The 27,638-nt window shown below is 40.0% G+C and overlaps 1 non-coding gene across 1 annotated transcript; it reads left to right on the top strand.

Annotated features, from left to right (window-relative positions):
- The first annotated feature begins 23,879 nt into the window (after positions 1–23,879).
- On the top strand, positions 23,880–23,986 carry LOC115894050. Its single transcript, XR_004054106.1, has one exon. It is a non-coding gene; the product is annotated as a U6 spliceosomal RNA (small nuclear RNA).
- Positions 23,987–27,638: the final 3,652 nt, after the last annotated feature.

The following is a 27,638-nucleotide window of genomic DNA, read 5'->3' as shown; positions in this document are numbered from 1 at the left end:
GGCTGGAGGCTACACTTTCCCAGACTGTTAGAAAGGCCACCCTGCAGGCTGCAAGCCTTTATATCTATAAAAAAAGCTCTCTTTTTCAGATTTATGAAACTCATGATTCTTCAGTTGACAGACTGGATGAGAAGGAACTCTCCAGGTGAGGCATATGGGATACTGAAGCTTCCAGATCCAGGGGAGGGAACATGCCTTGAAGCTAGAAAAACCTTTCTTTGTTTAAGTTATAGAAAGTAGGGCTGGAACAGAGTGAAGGCGGGAAAGACTTTCTAAGACAAAGTTGGAGAGGTAAGCTGGAGCCAAATCATCCAGGTCAGTGTCAGTCCTTGAACTAGCTCATGATGGGATAAATACAGAAATTGAAAATAAGCTTGTAAAGCCTTTTAAACGATTTGACATAGTGGTTTGATATCTCTTCAATCTAATGAAAAAATTGGACTTATATTTTGAGGTCTCATTTCTAGTTTCATTTTTTCTAGTAATTCATTTTTATTTTATCTTATAAAAGCATCCATCAGAGAGGAATTGAAAATTGAAGAGAGAAAAAAAAGAAAAACAGAAAAACAAGCTGATTCTTTGTCATAGATAGTTTGAGAAGCATTGCTGTGAGATCTTATAAGTTCCAATAAAGAGTTAGATTTTATTTTTACGTTCAAAAGGAAGTCATAGAAAGTTTTAAGTTTTAAGATTCACTTGAATTGATTTATCTTTTACAAAGACCTCTACAGGGCTAGTCTGGCTATGACACGTGTCAAAAAGTGGAGTCCCTTGGCAGGTGAGGATATATTTCCTAGGCGTTTTATTGACACATGAAAAGGAAAAGAATAATAGAAAAAAAGAATTAACGAGAACTGAAAGATTGCATCTTAGAAATAGTAAGAACTGATACCTCACCTGTTCCTACAGTCCAGTAAAAATTCTGTAAGCCTTTTTGTTTTTGAGCCATTTGAGGCTGGGGTGGAGAGAAATGGAAACACATGTTAGATAAACGAATTACTTTTTGAAAGAGCCTTGGCGTTTGCTGGATGGAGAGTAGATTGAAGGTCTTCAAGGCAGGTATGGGGAGAGCTGTGAGGAAGACCATTACAAGGTCTGCTGTAGCTGGTGCTAGGATTGTGGCTATGAAAAAATGGGTAGTGGATGGATTCTGGATATATTTTGTACATGGACTCACAGAACTTGTTAATACAGATTTGATATGGTAGAGTAAGGGAGAAGTAGAAGTCAAGGAAAATTCTTGGGTGTCTGACTAAACAACAGAGTCTATGGTGATGCACCATTTACTGCTATAGGGAAGACTTAGAGAGTAACAGATTTGGAGGGGAGGGCGTATGAGGAATGGTGTGGGTAAAGAGCAAAATCAAACAATGTATTTTCTACATCTTGAGTTTAAGGGATGTGAAATACACAAGTAGAGATGTTAAGTAGGCAGTTAGATATATAACCTACATATACGTGGAGCCCTTAGGTGCAGTCTGGCCTCAAGATAGACATTGCGGGGGTGATCAGTGTATACGTGGTATAGATGGTGTTTAATAATATGGGAAAATAATAGTTATTATGGGGCTTGAGGACTCCCAGTCTTTACAACAGATGTCAAGAAGGGCCAGCAAAGGGAATATGGGTGGAGGAAACTGACAAAGAGGAGGTAGCAGGAACAGTGTAGAACCATTGAAACCAAGAGAGGAAAATGTTCAAAGAAAGAAAGAGGAATGTGGCTGGGTACGATGGCACATGCCTGTAATCCCAGCACTTTGGGAGACTGAGGTGGGTGGATCACCTGAAGTCAGGAGTTCAAGACAAACCTGACCAACATGGTGTAACCCCTTGTAGTAGTAGTCTCTACTAAAAATACAAAAATTAGCCAGGCATGGTGGTACAGGCCTGTATTTCCAGCTACTTGGGAAGCTGAGGCAGGAGAATCACTTGAACCTGGGAGACGGAGGTTGCAGTGAGCTGAGATTGCACCACTGCACTCCAGCCTGGGCGACAGAGTGAGACTCCATCTTAAAAAAAAAAAGAGAGAGAGAAATGAAAACTTGTGTGAAAAGTTACTGAAAGAAATAGTAAGATTAGCCCAGAGGACAGTAACTGTATTTGGCAATATCAAGGTCATTGGTGAGCTCATAATTAAGATTCTAATTATTCTTCCGGTAAAGATGAAACACTTTCCCTGTGAGAATGATCTATGTGGAGATAGTAGTCTTTAGTCCTGTGATAGCCTGTTCCTTAGTGACTGAAGCCCTTGCCCAGCCTAACAGTACAACCATGCCGATAACTTTCCCAATATTTTATCCCAATAATCCCAGTGATCTCTTACCTAGTCATGGCAAATAAATGCTACTACTCTCAAGGTTCCTACCAGGCTTGCTTTCCTTCTGCTTTCAAATACTATACTTTGTGCACTGACTTTCCTATGCCCCCAAACCAATAGAGGTCACATCTTATTATATCCAATTCCTATATATCTCCATTTGTATGGCATGTTGGACTTTTTGCCATAGCACAAGTGTGCAGGATCTGTAAGCCATTTTACTGGATCTTCTAGTAATTACTCTACAGCTGCACATATTACAATTGCTGGTAAGAGTTATTATTACTCTCCCAAATTCTGCTGCATGGGTCTCTTGAACCTCAAAGCCGTTCCCTACCTGGGAAGGAATGGTTAATATATCACATACTGACAGGATTTTACATACATAGATTGTAAAAGAAGGCATGAAAACAAGAAGTGAATTTTATTTGGACTGTAAATTGTATACAGTCCAAAGGACACTTGGACATCATGTAAACAACCTGTCCCTGATCGACAGTTGCAGGAATTCTTCTGTAACATCTCCACAAAATAGTTATCCAGACCCTACTGCTACCTACCCCTCCGGGTAATGGAAAAATGCTACTTCCTGAGACACCTCATTCCATTTTTAATCAGCTCTAAGAGAAAGAGAATGTTTAGTTTATTGTATCAAGACTTTCATACACTCCTCCAAGATTTTTTTTGTTACTTTGGAATTAAATCTTCCTTTTCTAGATGACAGCCCTTTAGATATTTGAAGACAATTTTGAAAGTCAGCCCACATCTTCTGTCCTTCCTTTCAAAAACTGTGACCAGAAGATAATCTGGTAGGTTATACCTCATCTCTTAAGGCTGGACATGCCTCCTCTCTCAGGTACTTGGATCACCAGTCATTTAACTTTATCCCATGGAAGTAGAGAGGGTTGGGTAGGGGCTGGGCAGAGAAGAAAGGGTTTAACTTAATATTTGAGAAAGCTGTTTCCCACCCTCTGCCTGATAGCTGTTGCTAGAGACAACCGGTATTGGGAATGCTTCATAATAGACTTCTTGAGCAATACAGAGACAAGTTATTATTTTTAAAATGTTTCAACAAAGCTAGAATAGCAAAACTAGAATTCATATACCTCTGAAAAACTATCATTAGCACTTATGGTGGCTATGATTATTGAAGAAACCTGGGAAAACATTCCTTGAAGAAATATAGAGTTAATAAACATGACAAAAGTTCCATTAGGATATCAAAATATATGCCTACTTTATGCTCCTATGCTGATTTTAGGAAACGAAAGCTTTATCTTTTGTTCTATGTTCTATTCAGTAATATCTCCAATGACTGTACTAGCTCACAGAGTATGGTGGTTAGTTACTACGTAAAACACTTACATAAGTGGTGGATTTAAGATGGCCACACATTCTTTATCCCTCTACCCAGTTACAGGTAGAGTTTAATTCTCCTCCCTGGCTTTTGTGACACGCATCACTAGTAGAATGCAGTGGAAGTGACACTCTGGGACTGAAGGCGTTGTTAAAAGAAGCCTTCCAACTTCTACTGAGGTCTCTTGGAACTCCGTTGCCAGACTTTTGGGTAACTTCAGCAGCCCTGTGGGAAGGTGCACTGGAGAGGAGCCGAGGGCTGATCTCCCAGCTGACAGTCAGCATCAGCATCAATTGACCGGTCATGGGAGTCAGCGTTCTTGGAAGTGGATCCCCAGCCTCAAAGGAATCAACTTAGTCAGTGCTTTATGGAGCAGAAATGAATGCTCAGCCAAACCCTTACCAGATCCCTGACCCACAAAACCATGAGCAAAATAAAATTGCTGTTTTAAGCCACTAAGTTTTAGGGCTATTTGTAATATAGTAACAAGTAAGTAGACAACGTGCAGTAACTTATTTAATTCTCACAATAGCCCTATTAGAGAGGCAGTATTATATATTCCATTTTACTGGTGATGAAACTGTCCAAAAGGTATTAAGTAATTTGCCTAAAATTCTACAAGTAACAAGACAGGAAGATGTGAATTGAATCAAGGTCTGCCTGACTTTAGACTCCCAATTTGGACTTTTGAGCTAAATTGTTAATGTAATTCTATTGTTTGGATGGCAAATGAGAAAGTAAATTTGATTTAATTGAGTGTATCGAATCTTTAGTTTTTCAGATGCCAAGATGCTTCTTTCACATCTTAGGATCATGGTGGTTTGTAAACAGATAAGAAAGTTTGGAGTCACCCAGAAAGAAAGCATAGTCAGTCACGCTTCACCAATCCAGGGCTCGCTTATCCATGTCAGCTCTTTAAGTCGTGTCTGGGATCCCTGAGGTAAGCACAAAGAGGTCTGAGTGGTGAGAAATAATCAGAAACCACAACTTGCAAAACTGTTCTGTAACTTGCAAAACAGACAAACTATCCAAGCTATGACCCTTTCAACATCAGCTCATCCCAAGCCCTATGTTCAAAATAAGACCACAAACTTGATTTCATAGTAACTGTACAAGGACTTGTGTCTTTAAAGATAAGACCACTGATTGTTCCAAAAAGTCATCGAGTTGACAGATTCTGACTCGTCACTGCTCAGACCCTCCTCATCATCTTCTGCCCTAAATCCATGCTATGACAAACCCCAGTTCCCCAAACCCTGTAAGTATCTAACTGCCCTAGTTTGAGACGTGCCACAGTTCTCATGGCGTGTGTTCTTCTTGCTGCAGGAAGCAGATAAACCTAACCTCTTTTTGACCCCAAGTGTGTCTTGGTGATCCTTAATGGGTAGGGTTTTTTTATTATTTTTTCATAACCATCAGACAACCAGGGATGGATTTTTTTTTTTTTGAGACAGAGTCTCACTGTCGCTCAGGCTGAAATGCCGTGGCGCGATCTCTGCTCAGTGCAATCTCCACCTCCTGGGTTCAAGCGTCCCTGGCTCAGCCTCCCGAGTAACTGGGATTACAGGCCCCCGCCACTACACCCGGATAATTTTTGTATTTTTAGTAGAGACAGGGTTTCACCATGTTTGCCAGGCTGGTCTCGAACTCCTGACCACATGTGATCTGCCCGCCTCGGCCTCCCAAAGTGCTGGGATTACAGGCATTAGCCACCATGCTTAGCCGGATAATCTTTTATAGCAGAAAAAAGAAAAGTCTAGCTTAGATGACAGAAAATTAAAAATGAGACATAATACCTTGAGGAATGTGCTTACTTGCCAGGGATACCATGGCAACATATCATAGACTGGGTGGCTTAAGCAACAGGAATCCATGTTCTCACAGTTCTGGAGGCTGGAAGTTCAAGATCACGGTACGTCAGGGGTTGGCTGCTCCGGAGGGCTCTCTCCTGGGCTTGTGATGGTTGCCCTCTCATGGCGTCCTCATTGGTCCTTCCTCTGTGCTTCTGCATCCCTGGTGTCTTAGTGTGTGTTCTATTTTTTTTTTTCTTCTAAGGCCACCTGTCAGGTTGGATTAGGGCTCGTGATAATGACCTCATTTTAATATAATCAACTCCATAAGGCCTTATCTCCAAGTACAGTCACATTCTGAGGTACTCGGGGTTAGGGCTTCAACCTGCCAATTTGGGGGTGGGAAGGAGGCACAGTTCAGCCAGTACAAGAACACATGGGGCTACTTGGGTGGGCATATGGGCCTGGGTTTGAGGATACTGAAGGGGTTAGACTTATTTTGTGGATCTCTACTTTACATTGGTGAAGCCTCCTGCAGCTGGAGGATTGTGAACAACATGTCAGGGTCGTGATGGAGACAGAGTCCCTGAGCTGCTTCTATGAGTGGATCATCTTGGATGTTTTTCCCACTGTGACACATGTGCTAGCCAAGGTTCACCAGTACAACACACCCACGGGAGGTTCCTGTCCCCCTTGGGCTAGCTCTAATTGCACCTTTGACTCTTGTTTCTTCTCAGGTTCGTTTTCCCTAGGAGAGAGTATGCTTGTTCACAGCTTTAGATACCACTAGATGACTCCCAAATTTATCTTTCCATCCCAGACCACTCTGTCCTTTTGACTCCAGACCCATGTCTCCCACTGCCTCCCAGGCTTTTCCACTTGAACTTTCCTAAGGCATTCTAAATCCAATGTATGCAAAACCCAACTCAGGATCTTCCCTCATTCCCACACTCAGACTTTTTAGGAATAATGCTCAAAATCCTAAGGACATTGAACACTCGAACAAAGGAGTCTTAGCAAAGCAATTTTACTTCTGTGCAGAGGGGTGCCTCCTTGGCCAGTTGCCATGAGAGCACACCTGAGCAAAGGGGCACGAGAGCCTTTATTCCTGACGCAAGTCCTGCTCCTGTACCCTTTCCCCATTGGCTGGGGTTGGGTCGTACAATCTAAACTAATCCCGGTTGGCTAAACATTTGATTTTTTTAGATAAGGTGGGCACATAAAAGAAAGCGGAGAGGAGAGGGGAAGGGGTGTCTGTAATGAGCTGGAAAGTGAGTCCTCTTTCCGAATAAGGAAAGGAATGTGAGCTGGTACTGCTAACACCTGGTACTGTGGCATGCCTGGGCATCTAACAAAGGCAAAAAGGAAAAAAAGGGGAAAAAGGGAAAAAGGCGGGGGGTACTATGAATTAAAGAATAAAAGATTGATTGGGTTATTTGAAGAGAAACCTCATCATATCCCACAGACTTTACTCAGCATTTTCTTAGTGACAATACTGTCTGTCCTTTTATCTAGGTCAGAAACCTAAAATAATCTTTAATTTCTCCCTCATCTTAACCCCTCACTTTCAACCCATTATTTATTCTATTGACTACCTCACTGGAACCTGTCCACTCCTCCTTAGCAGCCTGGACCACGCTAGGTCATCTCTCCCTCACCTTCCAACTGATCACTCCATGTCCCTGTATCCATTTTCTGGCCATCCAACCAGCTCTGCATGCTTGAATCTCATCCCCATGGATGAATTCTCATTTGTTTTTCAGGGTAATGACAAAACATTTTTAAAAGCCCTGCATGTTTCATCCTTCATCCTTCCCCTCCAGTCCCTTTCACATGGCTCTCCCTCTGGCTATCCCTGCCCCAGCTACCTGACCTTATTTTATCCCATTCTGCATGCTGTGCTCCCTGCTTCCAGAGGTAATTCCTATGAGTTCTCTCTGTTTGGAACACTCCTTTTCTTTGCTTGTGAATGTCCATTTCTCTTTCAGATCTAAAGACTTAAGCTAAATCATCACTACCCACACATAATCTCTGTCATACAGATTGTAAATGCACTCTCAATCTGCCTTTTTCTTGTGAAGGTCATATGATATAGTTGTAAGGGTCATGAGCTCATTAATACAAACTTCTTGACTTCAAGCTCCAGCGCTCCCACACTAGTTCTGCCAATCTTGTGTAAAATTTTAAAACACTCTGTGCTTCAAAGTTCTCAGTGATAAAATAAGAATAATGCAACAATAACAGTACTGACTTTATCAGATGATCAGTGTATTAGGCCATTGTTGCAATGCTATAAAATACTCGAGGTGGGGTAATTTATACAGAAAAAGGTTTAATTAGCTTATGGTTCTGCAGACTGCACAGGAAGCATGGAACAGCATCTGCTCGGATTCTGGGGACGCCTCAAAGAGCTTTTACTCATGGCGGAAGGTGGAGCCATCTCACATGGCAGAACAGAAGCAAGTAGGGGCCTGGAAAACACATTGGGAGAATAATCGAGGAAGACTTCCTCAGCCTTGTGAGAGACCTAGACAGCCAAATACAAGGAGCACAAAGAACACCTGAGAAATTCATCACAAAGAGAGCATCCGTATACCTGTCTCCTTGGGCAGGTGTTTTTCTAGGGTTGGGGCCTGAAAATGGAATTACTACATAGAAAGGTATGTTGTGTCTCTACTTCACTAGGGTTTGTAGTTGTACCAATTTATACTCCTAGTAATATATGAGCTGCCCTTTCCTTATGTAGCCTCCAAAACTTGACATAATTAGATTTAGTCATATTGATGGATATAAAATAATATTTATTATTGTTCTAATTTGGTTTTTTTTCTGATTATTATCAAGGTTCAATTATTTGGTTTTCCTCTTTTGTTAATTGCCTATTTATCTCTTTTGCTCATTTTTCTACTGGGTTATTTGTTTTCTGCTTATTAAATTTTAGGAGTTCTTTATATACTAGGGAAGAGAATCCTTGGTTCATTATATGTGTATATTACAAATATTTTCTTTCATTCTGTGACTTATCCTTAATTTTGTTTAGACTGTTTCCTTAACACCAAATTAAAAAAAAATTAGTAATTTTATTTTCCTTTTGTGTTTCTGAAAATGTACGTGAATTTGAAAATAATGGCCTTCTTTGTTATCTTGTCATGAATATAGTGTATCTCTCCATTTATGGAGATTTTTTTGTTTAGGGATTATTTCGTGTCCTTCACTATAGTATTTTGATTTTATTCATGTCTTGCACATCTTTTTTGTTGTTGTTAGATTTATTCCTAGGAATCTTATGGTTGCTATTGTAAATTCTTTTAATTGACATTTTCAAGTTGTTTATTGCTGTTGTACCAGAATGTTAATTTTCATTTATTGATCACATATAGAACAATCTTGCTGATTTATTGTCATAAAATTGTTTATAGTATTCACATATAATTTTTAAAAAATGCAGTTTATGGCCAGGCGCATTGGCTCATGTCTGTAATCCTAGCACTTTGGGAGGCCAAAGCAGGTGGATTGCCTGAGCTCAGGAGTTTGAGACCAGCCTGGGCAACACAGTGAAACCTCGTCTTTACTAAAAAAAAAAAAAAAAATAGGCGTGGCAGCTTGTGCCTATAGTCCCAGCTACTCAGGAGGCTGAGGCAGGAGAATTGCTTGAGCCCAGGAGGCGGAGGTTGCAGTGAGCCGAAATCGTGCCACCCTAGCATGGGCCACAGAGTGAGACCCTGTCTCCAAAAAAAAAAAAAAAGGAGTTCCTTCTCCCTTTGTATTCTTACCTTCTCTCTCTTTGTTGATCAATATTGTCAGAAATTTGTCTATTTTAGTAGTATTTTCAAAGATTGACTCTTTGATTTCTTTGATCCTCTCTATAATTTGTTTGTTGTTTACTCATTGACTCTGGCTCTTATTTTTACTATTTCCTTCCCAGCTCTGGAGTTTAGACTGTTTTTTTTAATTAAAATTCTGCATTAGTGCGTTTATTCATTAATATTTTTTCTTCTCTTTGCACATGAACATTTTAGGTTATGGCTTTTCTTCTAAGCAAAATTGGGTTTAGCTCATTCCTTCACGTTTTGGCTTTTCATCATTATTAAGCTCTAAATATTTTAAAATTTTTGTTATGATTTTTTTCTTTTGACCTATTGGTTGTAGATTTAAAATAATTCCAAACATATTGTTTATTTATTGGACTATTGTGATAGGCAGACCCTCCCCCACTACCAAAATATGTCCACACTCTCATCCCAGGAACCTGTAAATATGTTACTTTACATATTATTATTTTTAATTTTTTAAATTATTTTTTAAGGCTAGTCAGGTGAAGCAGTGGGAGTGGAGAAGAAACAAATAAATCTATGATCACTGGTTGTGATCAATTAGCTGTAAACACCAGTGCACTCGGACCGGCCAATATGTTGCTCTACGTGGCAAACGTGAGTTGCAGATATGAAGATGATGGATCTTAAAATAGGAAATTATCCTGTATTATCTGGGTGGGGAAAATCTACTCAAACATATCCTTAAATGCAGATAACTTTCTCTGACTGGAAACAGAGAAATGTGGGAGAAGCCAGAGAGATTGGAAGTATGAGAAGTACTCATCACTGCTGCTGGATTGCAGGAGGCAGGGCACATAGAAAGCATGAGAGGGAGTACAGGCAGCTTCTAGGAGCAAAGACTGCCTGGGGCTGACAGCCAGCAAGGAAGTGGGGACTTGGATCCTATACCTGCAAGGAACTGAATTTGACCAACAGTCTGAGTTTGGAAACATCCCCAGGGCCTCTGGAAAGAAACGCAGCCCAGCTGAACACCTTGATTATAACCTTGTGAACTAGATGATTCATGCTGGTTCATGCTGATTCATGAACCAGCTGATTCATGCTGCACCCAGATATCTGACTTACAGAACTGTGAAATAATAAATGGGTATTGTTTTAACCCACTAAATTAGTGACAATTTGTTATAGCAGCAATAGAAACCTAATACAATTATATTTTGCTTATTGAATTCTACATTTTTCTATAGTAACCAGAGAGTCGGGTATGCATGACATTAATTCTTAGTGTTTGCTGAGAATTACCTAGTATATGGTAAATTTTGGTAAACAAACCATACGTGTTTGAAAACGATGTGTGATTACTAATTGTTTGTTACAGGTTTTTCTCTATGTAATCACTATATAAAGATTAATAGTTTTGCTCTGCTCAAACTGTCGATTACTCATAGACCTATGTTGATATTTCCCATTGTGACTGTGAATTTATCATATTCATTTTGTAATTCTCTCAAATTTTGCTTTATATCTTTTTAGGTGATGCTGTTAAGTATGTATAAGCTAAAAATTATTATATCACTGTGGTGAATTAGTTTTCATTATTATATAATGACCCTCTTTATCCCTAAAAGGATTTTATTTTTAAATCCTAAAGTCCATTCTGTCTGCTATTAATATTAACATGGTTACATTAGCTTTCTTTTGGTTAGTATAACATTTTCCATATTTTCCTACAAATTTTCTGTGCTGTTGGGTTTCATGTCAATCTCTTAAAGAGAGCATATATGTGTATTTTATTTTTCTAAACCTTTTCTTAGAAAAATTCTTTTTTAGAATATTTGTCTCTTAATTGGTGAGTTTATTTTAATCACTTTCGATTACTGATCTATTTGAACTTATTTCTACCATCTCATTTTGTGCATTTTATATATTACATGTTCTTTGCATCTTTTTTCTTTTAAAAATTTGATTGGATTGATCAAATTATTTCTCATTTTTTGACTCTAATAGTTTGAAAGTTATATATTCTATTTCAATTGTTGTTACATTCACTCTTAAATTTATACATACTTAGTTGCTTTAATGGAATCTAAGCTTGCCTATATCTTTAACTCCTTTCCAAATAGTCTTTGGATTATTTATCTCTGTTTTCCTCCTTTATTGTATGTTATTTATTGTCTAGTATTTTAGTTCCTCTGTTTCTATATTCTCAAGTTAATCATTTTTATTTACCTATTTTGAAGATAAAATGGTATTTCAAATGACTGACCCAGGGATCTTCTTGATTGCTGAGCATTGAGCAAGCTGGAACCAACATGTATCAGTCTTTTTTCACGCTGCTGATAAAGACATACCCAAGACTGGGCAATTTACAAAAGAAAGAGTTTAACTAGACTCACAATTTCACGTGGCTGGGGAAGCCTCACGATCATGGCAGTAAGCAAAGAGGATTCAGTCCCCTCTTACTTGGATGGCAGCAGGCAAAGAGAGTATGAGGAAGACACAGAAGCAGAAATCCCTAATAAAACTACCAGATCTCGTGAGACTTATTCACTACCACGAGAACAGTATGGGGGAAACTGCCGCCTTGATTTAGTTATCTCCCACCGGGTCCCTCCCAAACCACTTGGGAATTATGGGAGATACAATTCAAGATGAGATTTGGATGGGGACCCAGAACCAAACCATATCACAAGGGCCCTTCTTACCCCAGTGGGGACTGGGTGGGGAGAGGGGAGACCATACTTGAGATCACCAGTGCTTACTATGGACACCAAGTGTGGACAATTGGCATTTACTCCTAAAGAGCTACCTCTTGTGTTGAGACTATCTGGGGCTAAGCCCAAAGTGTTTTCTCCTGCCTATCAGCACCCTAGAAAGGGAATGCAAGATGGAGGATCCCAGTCCCCTAACACAGGGCTTCCCAAACCAAGCCCTCCTCTCTACTCATGCCAAGAGAAGGGAATTCTTTATTCTCTACCTTACTCAACGGTCAGTCAGTCAGTCAGTATGTATGTATGTATGTATGTATTTTGAGACAGGTTCTGGCTCTGTTGCCCTGGAGTGCAGTGGCACAATCTCGGCTCACTGCAACCTCTGCCTCCCAGGCTCAAGTGATTCTTGTGCGTCAGCCTCCTGAGTAGCTGGAATTACAGGCGCCTGCCACCACGCCCACCTAATTTTTGTATTTTTAGTAGAGTCGGGGTTTCACCATGCTGGCCAGGCTAGTCTCGAACTCCTGACCTCAAGTGATCCATCTGCCTTGACCTCCCAAAGTGCTGGGATTATAGGTGTGAGTCGCCGGCACCAGGCCTCACTATTTATTTTAATTTATCACATATTATCAATGTGTTTACCAATGTTTCTTACATACAATTTATCTTTTGAGATTCAGTTTCCTTCTTACTGAAGTTCCTCATTCAGTATTTGTATTAGTTGGTTCTTTCATTGCTATAAAGAAATACTGGAGACTGGGTAATTTATTGAAAGTTTGTTAAAAAGAAAGTTTTAATTGGTCCTGCAGGCTGTGCAGGAAGCACAGGTTATGGCTTTTTTCTTGATGATATGCTAAGGAAGGGGTGGGTTATTCATGCCTCCCCTTTTTGGATCACACAGGGTAATCTGTGATTGCCATGGCATTTGTAAACTGTCATGGCGCTGGTGGGAGTGTAGCAGTGAGGACTACCAGAGGTCACTCTTGTCGCCATCTTGGTTATAGTGGGTTTTATCTGGCTTCTTTACTGCAACCTGTTTTATTAGCAAGGTCTTTATGACCTGTATCTATGCTGACTACCTGTCTTATCCTGTGACTAAGAAGGACTTAACCTCCTGGGAATGCAGGCCAGTAGGTCTCAGCCTCATTTTACCCAGCCCCTATTCAAAATGGAGTTGGACAGGTTCAAACGACTCTGACATTGTGAACCTATGGTTTTCAACACCTTATATTAGAATAACCTGGGATGCTTTTAAAACATCTAGAGATTCTGATTTTTAATTGGTCTGTGGTGGTATCTAGGGATCAGTATTTGAAAGAACTCCTCAGGTTATTCCAATTTATAGCTGGCGAAAACTACAACTTAAGACTTGACATTTACTTAAAAAGTTCTCCAGAGTAGCTTGCAATATGAAAATGGGCATTTCTCTGAGACACCAAAAGAAATGGTATGAAATCATTCATAAAAGTTATGATTACTAAAAATCATTCAGAATTTTAATGATTATTAAGAATCTTTATTTTTGAGAGGTCAGAAATGAGAACAATGCATTTTAAAATTATTTCCTTTTAAAATTGTAAGAGGATCTTGGTGTTATAGTATTCTGAGGATGCTGGTCAAAGGATGTGCTACCATTTGTGGTTAGCACATTATATAACAAATGCTTTGGTATGATTCTCCTCTGCAATAGGTTCTGAGTAATATCCTTAATATGATGTCATGTGGGATTCTATGGTGTTAGAAATGCACACCTTAGAGAATGGGACTTAGAGCTTAAACATAAAAGACATAAAAGATGATATTGCCAACGAGGCAGAATCAGCACATAAAGGAGTTGAAGGCACAGGTTTTGCATGACAGGTTAGGACTGGAGTCCTAGCACTGCCCATTTCTGAGTATGACCTGTGAAAACTTGCTGACAATTTAAAAGCAATAGTTTCATGATGTGTAAAACGGATCCTCATGCTTAAATGACATTCCTTAATGTTTTAGTTTTCGATGTATTCTGTTGATTTTCTATTAGTGTAGTTAAGATTTTTATCTCTTATGTACTCCCACATCATCAATGCTTTCTCTGACCCCATGCAAGCATCTACTTACATTATACATTTTTGGTGAAATCAATATTCACCATTTACATTCTTTTGATTATGTAAGTATTGTTCACAACATTATCATAAAATGTAATACAATTACATTTCTTTTATAACTTTTTGTTTTTTCTGGAGTTAGTAGTTGCTAGGATCCTCCCCTCCACCACCAATATATTTGGTTTTCCAGGTGCCTGTCAATTCTTCCCCAAGTACTCTGACAGAATTGTACATGTCCTTTCTGTATAGCCACTCTTGATCTATTAGTCCTGGCCTTTACTCTCCGCGGTGGAAACAACTCTGTTCTGGAGCCTTTTATCCTACTGATCCAGTCTGGATTGGCTGACCTCTAGACTTTTGCATAGCTGCCGTTGAGAAACGAATTCTCATCCAAATTCCCCTCACCTCTTCTGTGTTTCATTCCTTCTTTTGAAACTCATGTCTTTTTGCTTTACTTCCTTCTTGTGGTGGAATTTACCTTACAATAACTTTTTGGGAAACAATGCTTGGGAGATAATTTTGGGGGTAACCTGTATTCTAAAAATGTTTTTATTTTTATTTTACCTTCTGTTTGGTAATGTAGATGGGACAGAATTATATGTTAGAAATAAGTTTTCTTCAAAATTTTAATGATACTTTCTATTCCTTTCTCCTTTATTTTTGCTCTTTAAAAGTCTGATGACTTTAGTCGGGCATGGTGGCTCACGCCTGTAATCCCAGCATTTTGAGAGGCTGAGGTGGGCGGATCACCTAAGGTCGGGAGTTTGAGACCAGCCTGACCAACATGGAGAAACCCCATCTCTACTAAAAATACAAAATTAGCCGGGCGTCGTGGTGCATGCCTGTAATCCCAGATACTCAGCTGACTGAGGCAGGAGAATCGCTTGAACCCAGGAGGTGGAGGTTGCGGTGAGCTGAGATTGTGCCATTGCATTCCAGCCTGGGCAACATGAGTGAAACTCCGTCTCAAAAAAAAAAAAAGTCTGATAACTTTTTATTCCTGAATCTTTATACATGGTCTCTTTTTTCTTCTATTTAAACTTTCAGGATTTTCTTTTTATCCCTGGTGTGCTGAAATTTTATGGTGACATGCCTTGGTCTTTTTTGGGTACTTGGGTAGGGCTTTTCAAACTACAGATTTATTTTCTTCAGTTCTGGCAATTTTCCTTCTATTATATCTTTTTTTTTTTTTTTTTTTTTTTTTTGAGACGGAGTCTTGCTCTGTCGCCCAGGCTGGAGTGCAGTGGCCGGATCTCAGCTCACTGCAAGCTCCGCCTCCCGGGTTCACGCCATTCTCCTGCCTCAGCCTCCCGAGTAGCTGGGACTACAGGCGCCCGCCAGGTTGCCCGGCTAGTTTTTTGTATTTTTAGTAGAGACGGGGTTTCACCATGTTAGCCAGGATGGTCTTGATCTCCTGACCTCGTGATCCACCCGTCTCGGCCTCCCAAAGTGCTGGGATTACAGGCTTGAGCCACCGCGCCCGGCCCTATTATATCTTTTATATGTTCCTTTCTTCTACTTTTTCCATTTTCTTTTTCTGAAGTTCTTATTATTTAGATCTTAGTAGATCCTCTATTTTTGTTATTTTTTTTTTTACTCCTGTGTATTTAAATTTTACGGGATTTTTTTTTTTACCTTGCCTTTCAAGTGTTCTTTTGCACTTTTATTTTTAATTGTAATTATGACAGTTTTTGTTTCCATTTGCTGTCTTGTTTTAAAATGTCTTTTTATTTAACAATGTATTGTTCTGTTTTTATGGATGTCCTACCTTCTCTTGTTTTTTCTGTTCTTAATCATTCCTTAAAAAGTTTTTTTTGGTTACCATTCTCTGTATTGTCAGTGTTTCCTCTGAATTCCTTAATTCTGTTTTGTTTTTCTGCTTCTGTTTATAGTTTTAGAGGTGTGCCATTTATTTATCTGCTGTCTCCAAGCTGAATACTTACTCTTCCTTACTTGCTTCTGTACTGCTAGTTCTGGGAGTCTACAAACTACAGTTCCCAGGATCCTTTGCCAAGAGACTGCCTTTTAGGTTCTGTCAGTAAGTGGCATTCATGAGAGTTCAGAAGTGGGAGGAAAGGGTAAACTTTCTGATTCTGGCTTCCACAACAGTGGAAATTGTTGAGTTGCCAGAAATTGCTGGTGATTGTTGTGAGGATTGTGGGTTATGGCAACTACCAACTCCAGGTGTCTGTTCCAGCAGTAGTAGCACCTCTTAGGTATTTCTATATCTATGTCTGGGGAGCCTTTCACTGCCCTAGGCTGCCTCCTCATAAAAAGAATGAAGGAAATGAAATAGTCATTGATTTGCTGACATCCAAACAAATCTTTTTTTCCGTGGAAACCAACACCAGAAATAGTAAATGGGAAATCAATTAACCTTACCAATTCTCTATTCTTTTTTTTTTTTTTTTTGAGACGGAGTCTCGCGCTGTCGCCCAGGCTGGAGTGCAGTGGCAGGATCTCAGCTCACTGCAAGCTCCGCCTCCCGAGTTTACGCCATTCTCCTGCCTCAGCCTCCCAAGTAGCTGGGACTACAGGCGCCCGCCACCTCGCCCGGCTAGTTTTTTGTATTTTTTAGTAGAGACGGGGTTTCACCGTGTTAGCCAGGATGGTCTCGATCTCCTGACCTCGTGATCCGCCCGTCTCGGCCTCCCAAAGTGCTGGGATTACAGGCTTGAGCCACCGCGCCCAGCCCAATTCTCTATTCTTGCTGAACAAGATGGATAAACTATATTAATGTGATATATATATATATATATATATATATATATATATATATATTTTTTTTTTTTTTTTTTTACCTGAACTACTGGAGAAATAAGAGAGCCTGCTAGATTTGAAATAGATTGGTAACATTTACAGAAAGCTTGCTTGTTTATAACACAGCACTCTGGCCAGGACGTATACTTCATCAGGAAAATGTCACAACTGAATGGGAAATAGGAATTTGAAGCCATTTATTTCTCTATAAATGAAAACACATTCAGTCTTACTCTTTTGGTGATACCAGATGATACCATTTAAAGGCCATAGGTTCTTGCTTTAATTATATTTGTCACTAGGTTAATTAATTTCTGCTTCTGTGTATAGTTGCCCAGGTAACACATGTATGTGTCTGTGTGTGTATGCGAACTATATAACTTAATTAGTGGAGGACACTGGTCATGTGGATCACCAGAGTTTTTCCATATTAATTACCTTTACAAGTCAATGAAGGAACAAAGGTAAAGGCAAAAGAATTAGAACCAGGCCATTTTTTTTTCTAGCATAACACAGTTTTCCCTTACTTGGTTAAGCAAGGAAAGTTGAAAAACTCTTAAAGAGACTCTAGCCTAAGGCATTGAGTCTTGCAGAAGGGATTTCCAAACTAAACCATGAAGACAAAGTTGGACAAGAAGTAAATTTTTTTCTTGGTTACATGCCTCTGTAAAGCATATTATTTAATAAACGGTTGGTCAATTTCTCTGGAGTGAGAATTGCATTCTCCTGAATTGAATGATCAACACAAACTTCTATTAGCTTGGTACAAAAGTAATTGTGGTTTTTGCCATTACTTTTAATATGTGTGTGTTTATGGGAATCTTTGCTGGTTTGTTTCTGTGGTTGTGTCAATCTATGTACAGCAAATTTAGTATGATCCCTGTCTCCTCAATTTGGTGTAGAGAGAAAAATACTAACTTGGGAATCAGAAGAATTGGGATCTAGCTTTGGATAAAAAAGCGTAATATTTTAATATGAAAAGCCTCTTAGGAGACTTTACCACAAGAAGGATCATGCATAGTATTCTTTATAACAATGAAATCTAGAAAAAAAATCACTAAATTTCCAATAAGTGTGAATTGTTTAAATAAATTTTGGTACATTTACGTAATTGAATTTATGCAGCCATTTAAAATACTGCTGTAGAATCATTTACTGCCATAAAATGATGTTTTCATAGATAGGTTTACTTCATATAATGACTGTTCATTTAATAATTTTTGGCCATATTGGCTGTTTCACAGTTATACAATGTTTCAGACAATGTTTAACAAAATTTAACTATTTTTCACCCAAGCAATACTAAGTAAATATGCTATATGAAACATTATAGTTTTAGGATAACCATGTTAACCAACCCAAATTGTTAAACATTATGCTTTTAGGATAACCATGTTAACCAAACCAATTTTCTCAACACAGTAGTTTCTAATCAAATAATATAATGTGAAACAAGTAGAATTGGGCGCCATATTAGGTGATTCTAAAATACATTGATTTGTGTAGGTTCACCAATCCAGTGGGGTAAAGACAAAGTGTCTCTGTGCTCCTTCCATACATTACTAAGAATTATAAAACTGATATGGTTTGACTGTGTCCTCACCCAAATCTCATCTTGAATTTTAGTTCCCATAATCCCCACATGTTGTGGAAGAGACCCAGTGGGAAGTGATTAAATCATGGGGGTGGTTTCCCCATGCTGTTCTCGTGATAGTGAGTGAGTTCTCATGACATGTGATGGTTTTATATAGGAGTCTGGCATGTCCCCTGCTTGCACTCATTCTCCCTCCTGCTGCCCTGTGAAGAGGTGCCTTCCGTTATGATTGTAAGTTGCCTAAGGCCTCCCCAGCCCTGCTGAACTGTGAGTCATTAAACCTCTTTCCTTTATAAATTACCCAGTCTTGAGCAGTTCTTTATAGCAGTATGAAAACAGACTAATACAAAGACTTAACCTTTATTTTGCCCTACAGATAGCTTTCAGTGCTCTAACTTTATTTCTAAGTCCAATTATTTCTAATTTGAGTGTCAAATATAATCATGAATCCCTGAATATGTGAAAAATTGGTAAAGAAAATGGTGCATAGAAAATTCATCTTCCAAAGGAATGACTTTCTCACAACTGTCCCCAACCAACAGCCACTACAAAGACTATTCATCCTCATTTTGTGAGTACAATAGATCTTTATTATATTTTAGTCAGTGTACAAATCATATTCAGATACTTCAGAATACTGTTGTCAGTTGTTTGTATAAACTTGTTTTAATTGCGTGGTTAGCAATGTGAACATTGTTTAGGTCAGGTAGGTTAAGATAAAAATGTGTCATAAAGTTTTTCATTAAAAATTAAAGAAAACATTTAAATTTACTTTTTTTAATTTAGAAAGGCTTTTCAGAATGGAGTAATGCTGTGAAGCATGAGAGAAGTGAATTATTAAATTCAATAAAGCAGATTGCAACCTACAGGTAGCAAAAGACAGACATAGCACTTTGGGAGGCCGAGGTGGGCGGATCACAAGGTCAGGAGATCGAGACCACAGTGAAACCCTATCTCTACTAAATATACAAAAAATTAGCTGGGCGTGGTGGCGGGCGCCTGTAGTCCCAGCTACTCGGGAAGCTGAGGCAGGAGAATGGCGTGAACCCGGGAGGCGGAGCTTGCAGTGAGCGGAGATTGCGCCACTGCACTCCAGCCTGGGGCACAGAGCGAGACTCCATCTCAAAAAAAAAAAAAAAAAAAAAAAAAAGATAGACATAGTAGAAATATATAGATGGATATATAGATAATAAATTGAAAAGATGTATACCAAAATTGTTCCCAGTGATTCTGTTGTTAGATGATAGGGGTGATCTAATTTTTAAATTAAATCTGATGACTTTCCTCCCTCCCTCCCTCCTTTCCTTCCTTCCTTCTCCCCTTCCTTCTCCCCTTCCTTCCTTCCTTCCTTCCTTCCTTCCTTCCTTCCTTCCTTCCTTCCTTCCTTCCTTCCTTCCTTCCTTCCTTCTTCTTTCCTTCCTCCTCCTTTCTATTTCTCTCTTTTATTTGCTTAAGTAGCAAGATAATATTTTGAGATATAAACTAAAATTCCTGAAGAGGTTTTGTACCTCTTCGTTAGTCTGATGCAATACGAAATTTATCTTAATGCCATAGGGATGGGCTGACACAGAGCAGATTGCAGGTAAAAGAAAAGTACTTTTTAACTTTTGTGTTTTCGAAGTGAAGACCAGGCAAACACAAAGTTTGGAAAAGCACATGAACAGTTAGAACCAGTTCTCCCACATAAATACTGGATAATGTCTGCCTGGACTTGGGAGGAGCAGAAGAGAATCAGAGGGAAAGGAAGGTTATGGGTCTTGGATGGGTCAAGTTCTGGGATTTGGAGGCAGGAGGAGAGTGATAGAATCCTCCAATACATTTGGGGATTTGAGAGCAGGGAAGAACTCCTTGCAGAGGAATTAAAACTCACAAGTAAACAGAAACATCTCAAAATAACGTTAGCAGGATTCTGCCAAGTGTTGGTTTAGTGCTCTCACATTTGGATGATTATAGAGGGAGAGAAAAAGTGGGAGGTAGAGGGAGAAGACAAGAGTTAGCACTTCCAAGACTCTTATTACAGTCCAGAGATTTCTATCTCAACAATAGTTCAGTAAGGCTTTGGGTCAATATGGATCATTCGGTTATAGTAATGTACGGAGTATTATTTTCTCCAAATCACCATAATGACAACCAATATTACATACACAGAGATAACTTTCCTGGAATTTGCCTGATGTCAGAATGTATTTATAGTTGCTCTCAAGCCACTTTACAAATAAACAAAAGAAACCATTTTGAAAGCTTAGAAGTTCATGAGGTTTCATTTCCATTAAAACCTAATCTGAACAAAATATACCAATCTAGTTCCACATGAGGTTGAAATGTGACTTCATTTCTAACCTGCCATATAGTCTAATTTAAGAAATAGCATTACACACATAAAGTGTCTCCTTATGCCTTCTAGTAACAAATTCCATCTTCCTATTTACATCTATTAAAAAATTACAGCTCAAGAGTAAAAATATTTGCAAATATGCTTTGATCTTATTTCTGCTGTTGTTTTGCTTCCACTTCTTTCAGAGTTTATCATGCTAATTCTGCCCTTTACTCTGCACCTGGCTCTGCCCTTGCCACTCCACTGAAGGTCCTCTTTTCCAGGTTGCCAGCATCCCTGCACTGCTGAACCCATGCATCCCTTCGCTGCCTTGACCTCACTTAGTTTCCCATAAACAGTCAACGCTATTGTTCATGCTCTCCCTCTTGATATTTCCACACCCGCACTTATGTTTGTCCACCATCATTTTTGGATTTTTTCCCCTTCCACTTTTAAACTTCCCAAAAAGTTCTTCTTTTTCCTCTCTATTCCTTAAACATTGGTGATTTTTTGATGTATGTCCTCAGTCTTTTTTTTTTTTTTTTTTTTTTCATGTTATTCATCCTCATTCTCTTCTTGAGAAATCTCTTGTTATTTCAAGGCTTTAATTATCAGTTATACGCTTATTGTTAAATCTGCATCTCTGATCTAGCTGCTGCTTCTGAGCTCCAGGCTTATGTATCCAACTGCTTACCGGGCATCTCTACCTGGCTGTCCCATAGTCCCTCAAACCCTATATGCCCAGATTGGAACTCATCCTCCCCACAAGCCTGTTCCTCCTGTGTATACCTATCAGTGCTGGTATTCCAGGTTGCATCTTAGCCAAGCTAGAACCCTGGAGGTCCCATTTGACTCCTTTCTGTCTGTGAACCCCCATCTGTATTAGTCTGCTTAGGCTGCTATGACAGAGTATCATGGGCTAGGTGACTTAAACAACAGAAATTTATTTTCTCACAGTTCTGAAAGCTTGAAAGTCTAAGATGAATGTGCTGGTAAATTTAGTTTTTGGTGAGAGTTTTTTTCCTGGTTTGCAGATGGCCACCTTTTTAATGTGTCATTACATGGCAGGCAGAGAGAAAGAGAGAGAGAGAGAGGGAGCAAGTTCTCTGGTGTCTCTTCTTATAAGGAAGGACACATCCTATTGGATCAGGGCCCCATATTTATGGCCTCATTTAACCTTAATTGCTTCTTTAGAGGCCCTAACTCCAAATATAACCACATAAAAGTTAAGGGTTCAAAATATAAATTTTGTCAGGGGTTGGGAGAGACACTAAGTTTCAGTTCTTAAAACCATCCATCAGTCACCAAGATCTTTAATTCTGTGTAGTAAATAGTGTGTGAAATGCCCACTTCTCTCAACTCCATGGTCATTAGTTAAGTTCTGACACCATCATCTTTTGTTCACCTGATTTACCACAGCAAGCATCCTTGTTGTTTCCCTGCTTCCAGTCTAGCCCTCTCCCATCTAGTCCCTACACTGCAGCTAGGGTACCCTGTCTCCAATGCAAATCTGATTACATTACCCTTCTGTTGAATCTTTTCAACATCCTCCCATTACTCTCACAATAAAGCCCAGTCCGGTTCATGTGGCTCATTAAGACCTTTGTGACCTGGGCCTTGCTAGTCGTCCCAGTCTTACATCTCACAGCTCCCCACTGTCTTACTCTGTTTTGTGTTGCTGTAAATGAATACCTGAAGCTGGGCAGTTGATAAAGAAAAAAGGGCCGGGCGCGGTGGCTCAAGCCTGTAATCCCAGCACTTTGGGAGGCCGAGACGGGCGGATCACGAGGTCAGGAGATCGAGACCATCCTGGCTAATACGGTGAAACCCCGTCTCTACTAAAAAAATACAAAAAACTAGCCGGGCGAGGTGGCGGGCGCCTGTAGTCCCAGCTACTCGGAGGCTGAGGCAGGAGAATGGCGTAAACCCGGGAGGCGGAGCTTGCAGTGAGCTGAGATCCTGCCACTGCACTCCAGCCTGGGCGACAGCGCGAGACTCCGTCTCAAAAAAAAAAAAAAAAAAAAAAAAAAGAAAAAAGAAAAAAAAAAAAAAGAAAAAAGGATCATTTGGCTTATGATTCCAATGACTGGAAAGTTCAAGATTGGGCATCTGCATTGGGTGAGGGCTACAGGCTGCTTCCACTCATGGTGTAAGGGGAAGGGGAGTCGGTGTTGCAGATATCACATGCTGAGAGGGGACAAGCAAGAGAAGTGGGAGGTGCCAGCTCTTTTTAATAACCAATGTTTGAGGGAATTCATAGAGTGAGAACTCACCCTCGCCCCCCATGGAGGGCATTAATGTATTCATGCAGAATCCATCTCCATGACCCAAACATCTTCCATTAGGCCCCATCTCCCAGCATGGCCACATTGGGGATTAAATTTCAACATGAGGCTTGAAGAGGACAAACAAACATCCAAACTATAGCACCCACCTTGTGCTCAGGCTCCAGGCTTAAGAAGCATCCACTTTCCCCAAGGAACTACATTTTTTCTCTTGCAAGTCTTTAAGAACTTACTGTTTTTTCCTGCAGTTGTGTTCTGCTCCTTCTCCCTGCCTCCTCTCTTCTCTTTTTCCCTGTTTCCTCCCCAGCATCTGAAGAGCCTGGCTAACGTTTACTCATTTCTCAGGTCTCAGCGTTGTCAACACCACTTTCTCCCAAAAGCTTTTCCTACTCTCTAAGGCTGGGCTGGTGTCCTTCCTCCAGAGGCTCCTTTGCTTGCTCATCTCTTCTTACTGTGTCCCAGAGTCTAGCACAGAGCTTGACACAAAGCCAGCTTTCACTAATTAGAAATGGATGAATACATCTCACCCACTGTTTAGGCCAGTTAATCAGGCAATAAACCCGTTCTCTTCTGGTAACAGTGTCCTCCACCTCTGAACGAAAAAGTAAACCACATCTACATTATATCAATGTACTATTTTAGGGGAGTCAGCAGGTGATGTCATAGGACAGAGCTCTGCAGGGTGGGTGGGAATGGTCTTGAATGCAGGGAGGTCAGCTCAGTCACTGTGTAGGAGGGACGTCTTCATGTCCCCTCATTTGCTGCCAGGCCCTCATGACAGCTTTCTGTCTCTATGTGAATGAATGGCTGCAAACCTGAGAGATATTTAAAACACCCAACAACTGCTATGGTTGTATAGATAAATAAGTGAATGAGAAAATGACAGTGCTCGCTTTGGTGGCACACATACCAAAATTGGAATGATACAGAGAACATTATCCCAGTCCCTGCATGAGGATGACACGCAAGTTTGTGAAGTGTTAAAGAAAAAAAAAGAAAATCAGAAATGTGTTTCTGATTCTCTAAACTAAACTTTATGTCACAAAACAAGTGATGTAAGTAATTCTGGTGCATATCACTTACCAAATTATTCGAATCATTTCCAACTTGTTTACTGATTGTAGAAAAAATGTTTTTGTGGTTTTCACTGACTAAATAATGCTCCTTTCTGAGCCATGATTGAACACAAGAACTACATCAAGGTCTTCCAAGGATTTTACGATTAGCAACGGTGTGCATGTAGTTTGCCAGCAGCTCCTCCACAGTGGGACTTGGAGAGCCCACGTCCCAGCCTCACCAATAATGCCAGGGCTAAGTTGCTGCCCACCATTTACTCTGTTATTCCAACCCAGACCCACGTGGCAGTGGGGCCTTCTCTGCTGCCTCCGTCACCGCGTTGCTTAGCTGAGTGGCCACCAGGGGCCGCCCTCCCTAGACCACCAATGCTTCCAGACCCTTTCACTGCCTTTCTGGCCTCAGCAGGTGATAAAGCCTGGAAGTGGAAATGGCTCGGATGAGGTATCCTTATTAGCCAGAGGAACTACCAGCAGCCCAAGGCAATGGATTTTGGTGGGGGAGGAAGGTTTGAGCTTCACAGCACTTCCCTGCTTGAGAACGTTCTTTCCTTCTAGTAGGAAATATTTATGTAAGGGTCCCTTGGCCTGGCGTGGGAGTGCCTCGGTGCTATGTTCCAGTCTGTATCCCTGTCTCATGTCCCTTTACTTTTCTATGTGTGCCATGTGTTGCAGGCAAGCTGGAACATTCCCATACACACACACACACACACACACACACACACACACACACACACACACACAAGCTCCTGCCTCTTTCCTTGTGCTTGTGTAACCCCTCAGTGTGATCTTCTTGCCCACCACTAAGATAGAGCTATCAAGACAGGGGAATTGCAATAAAGAGTTTAATACGTGCAGAGCCCGCTAGATGGCAGACTGGTGTTTGATTATTACTAAGATCAGCCTCCCTGAAAATTTGGAGGCTAGGATTTTTCAACCATAGTTTGGTGGGCAGGGGCTAGGGTATGAGTGCTGCTGACTGGTTGGTAATGCAGTCATAGGGGTGTGGATAACCATCCTCTAGCGCTGAGTCTGCTTCGGGGTGGGGGCTACAGAGGAGTCGCTGGTCCCCGTAGGACCATCCCATCATCAGAAATGCAAAAGTCTGAAAAGACATCTCAAAAGGCCAATCTCAGATTCTGCAATAGTGATGTTATTTACAGGAGTACTTGGGGAAGTTGCAAATCTTATGACTTCCAGAATAATGGCTGATAGTCATTTAACTACGAATTGAGGCCCCTCTCATCCTCCTAACCTGGTGGCCTGTAGTTAGTTTTACAGAGGTGGTAGTTTTGGGGAAAGGCTATTATTAATTAAGCTATAAACTGAATTTCTCCCTAAATTAGCTTGGCCCACACTCAGGAATGACCATGGGCAGTTTGGACATTAAAGGCAAGGTAGAGTTGGTTAGATCAGATCTCTCTCACTGTTGTAATTCTCGTTGTTATGATTTTTGTAAAGGTGGTTTACCTTGGACTGTTGCCTCTTTCTCAATTGTTCTCCCTCCTCCTACCTTTAATTCTACCTGTTAATATTTCATCTCTCCTTCAGAGCTTAGCTGACATGCTGCCACCTCCTATGAAGGGATTCCTGATCCCTCCAACGAGATTATAATCTTTCTCTCACATTTATTCCTTCTCTTATGACGGTGACCCTACTAGACCTTATATTTTTACTTTAGCATTTGCATAGTTAATTTTTAAAATATTCTATATTTTCCTAAACCGATGATCCCAGAGAGAAATTTGCTCTGCTTTTCCTTTTCATCCCCTGAAGATCTTAGTCTAGAGCCTTTCACGTAACAGGTATATAATCCTTTATGGGGGGGATTTGGAATTATTATTTTTTCCTTTTTTTAGTTATTGTCTATTTATAGTCTTGTTTGATGGAATTATTTTGTGTGATATGTAAAAGTGTTATCAAGGGAAATTTCTAGAACCAATGTGAAAGCTACAGAAAGAAATGTTTCTGGTTTCTATATTTCTCTAAGCCTTAGATTCTTCCTCTGCTGAAATGGGGGTAATAATAGTCCAAGCCACGCAAGACTGTTGTGTGGATTAAATGAGACCATGTGTTACTTAGCACAAAGTTCACCATGCAGTAAGTGGTCAGGAAATAGCAGTTGTTTTTGCTATTGCTGTTATTATTACTTTGCTCTAATACAGCTGACTAAGTATGAAAAATGCTGCTACACAGATCTTCCTTCTTTCACTGGTATTTGGTAATTCTTTCATTCAACTTATATTTATTATCTAACTACTGATATTGAAAATCCTGTGCTTAGAAAAAATTCCACACGAGTCTCCTGTCTTCGTGGAGCTCAGTCCAGAGTGGAGTCAGATATTTATCCAGCAATTATGCAAGGAGAGATACACGGTTCTTCAGGACCCTAGTTTAGGGAGCCTAGGCCTAGGGAGAGAAGTCAAGCAAGATGTTCCTGAAGTGTTCAAATGTGGCTGTCAACTTCCTGGACAAAGTAGTTTAGGGGCCAGTTTGACCAGGGCTGGGATTAGGGTAAGGCAAGTGAGGCATTTGCTATAGGGACAAAATTTAAGGGAGTCTCAAAAGATTCAGCGATCAAGATAAACAATATTTTACTGCGATATTAAAAATAAAAATTAATGCAAAAAAGTTCCCAATGAACAAAACATCACACTTTTGGATAAAGATAGGGTCAGTAACAATGTTGTATTGAATCATATTGAAGCCTTAGGCAAAAGGAGAAAGTCAAATACTGATTCTCAGTTTTAGCCCTGGATTTGACTGGGTAAGAATAACTTTAAAAGTCCGTTTATATCCAGAAATTCTGGAAAACTAAGTACACTTACGTGGAAACCTCTAATTCTATCCAGCAGAGGGCAGTGATGCCTAAATAAACAGTTGGAGGCTTTTGCTGTCATTTTCATCAATCTTCATCATCAAATTTGGGGAGGGATTAACTTCAAGGTTAAAAGTTTTTGCAATGGAAATAGCGTATGCTGTGGAAACTTTATGTAACTCTGGTGTTAGAGGAACAGCAAACTCTTATAAACTGCCATACAACAAGCTTTCTTTTTAGTAGATGTATTTTTACAGATATGATTTGAAATGTAGCCAATTCCGGGACTTACAAATCATGAAGCCACATAGTGAAGAACATTCTGTAATTTTTGCGGGGGCCAATTTTTGGAGGCAGCAGTCAATTAGTGGCTGATTTCCATTTCATTCCTGTCTTCTTTCAATATTAAAATCAGAGACTTAGAAAGAAAGCTGGACATAATGTAGAAAGAGAGATCCCCTCATTTGCAAGCTAATACAGGCGAGGTTGGCTTATTATTTGTTAATTCACTTGTTCATTCATTATCTCATTTATTCAAGGATTTCACAAGCATATATTGTCTCCCATATGACAAATACTGTGGTGGCACAAAGGGACACAGAGACTCAGATGAGTCACAGTGCTCACCTTTCTTGAGCAACTACTTAAGAACAGGTAACAGTGGCAGAAGTAGATCCTTGTGACACTTAGGCTAAGTCGGTGTGCTGAGATATATGCCAAGCACTCTAGGAACTTGGTTCAAGAGCAGCTAAT

This window comes from Rhinopithecus roxellana, chromosome 16, assembly GCF_007565055.1.
Source record: "Rhinopithecus roxellana isolate Shanxi Qingling chromosome 16, ASM756505v1, whole genome shotgun sequence".
Taxonomy (NCBI): Eukaryota; Metazoa; Chordata; class Mammalia; order Primates; family Cercopithecidae; genus Rhinopithecus; species Rhinopithecus roxellana.
Note: the sequence above shows the minus strand (reverse complement) of the source record. Positions and strands in the feature narration are given on the sequence as shown.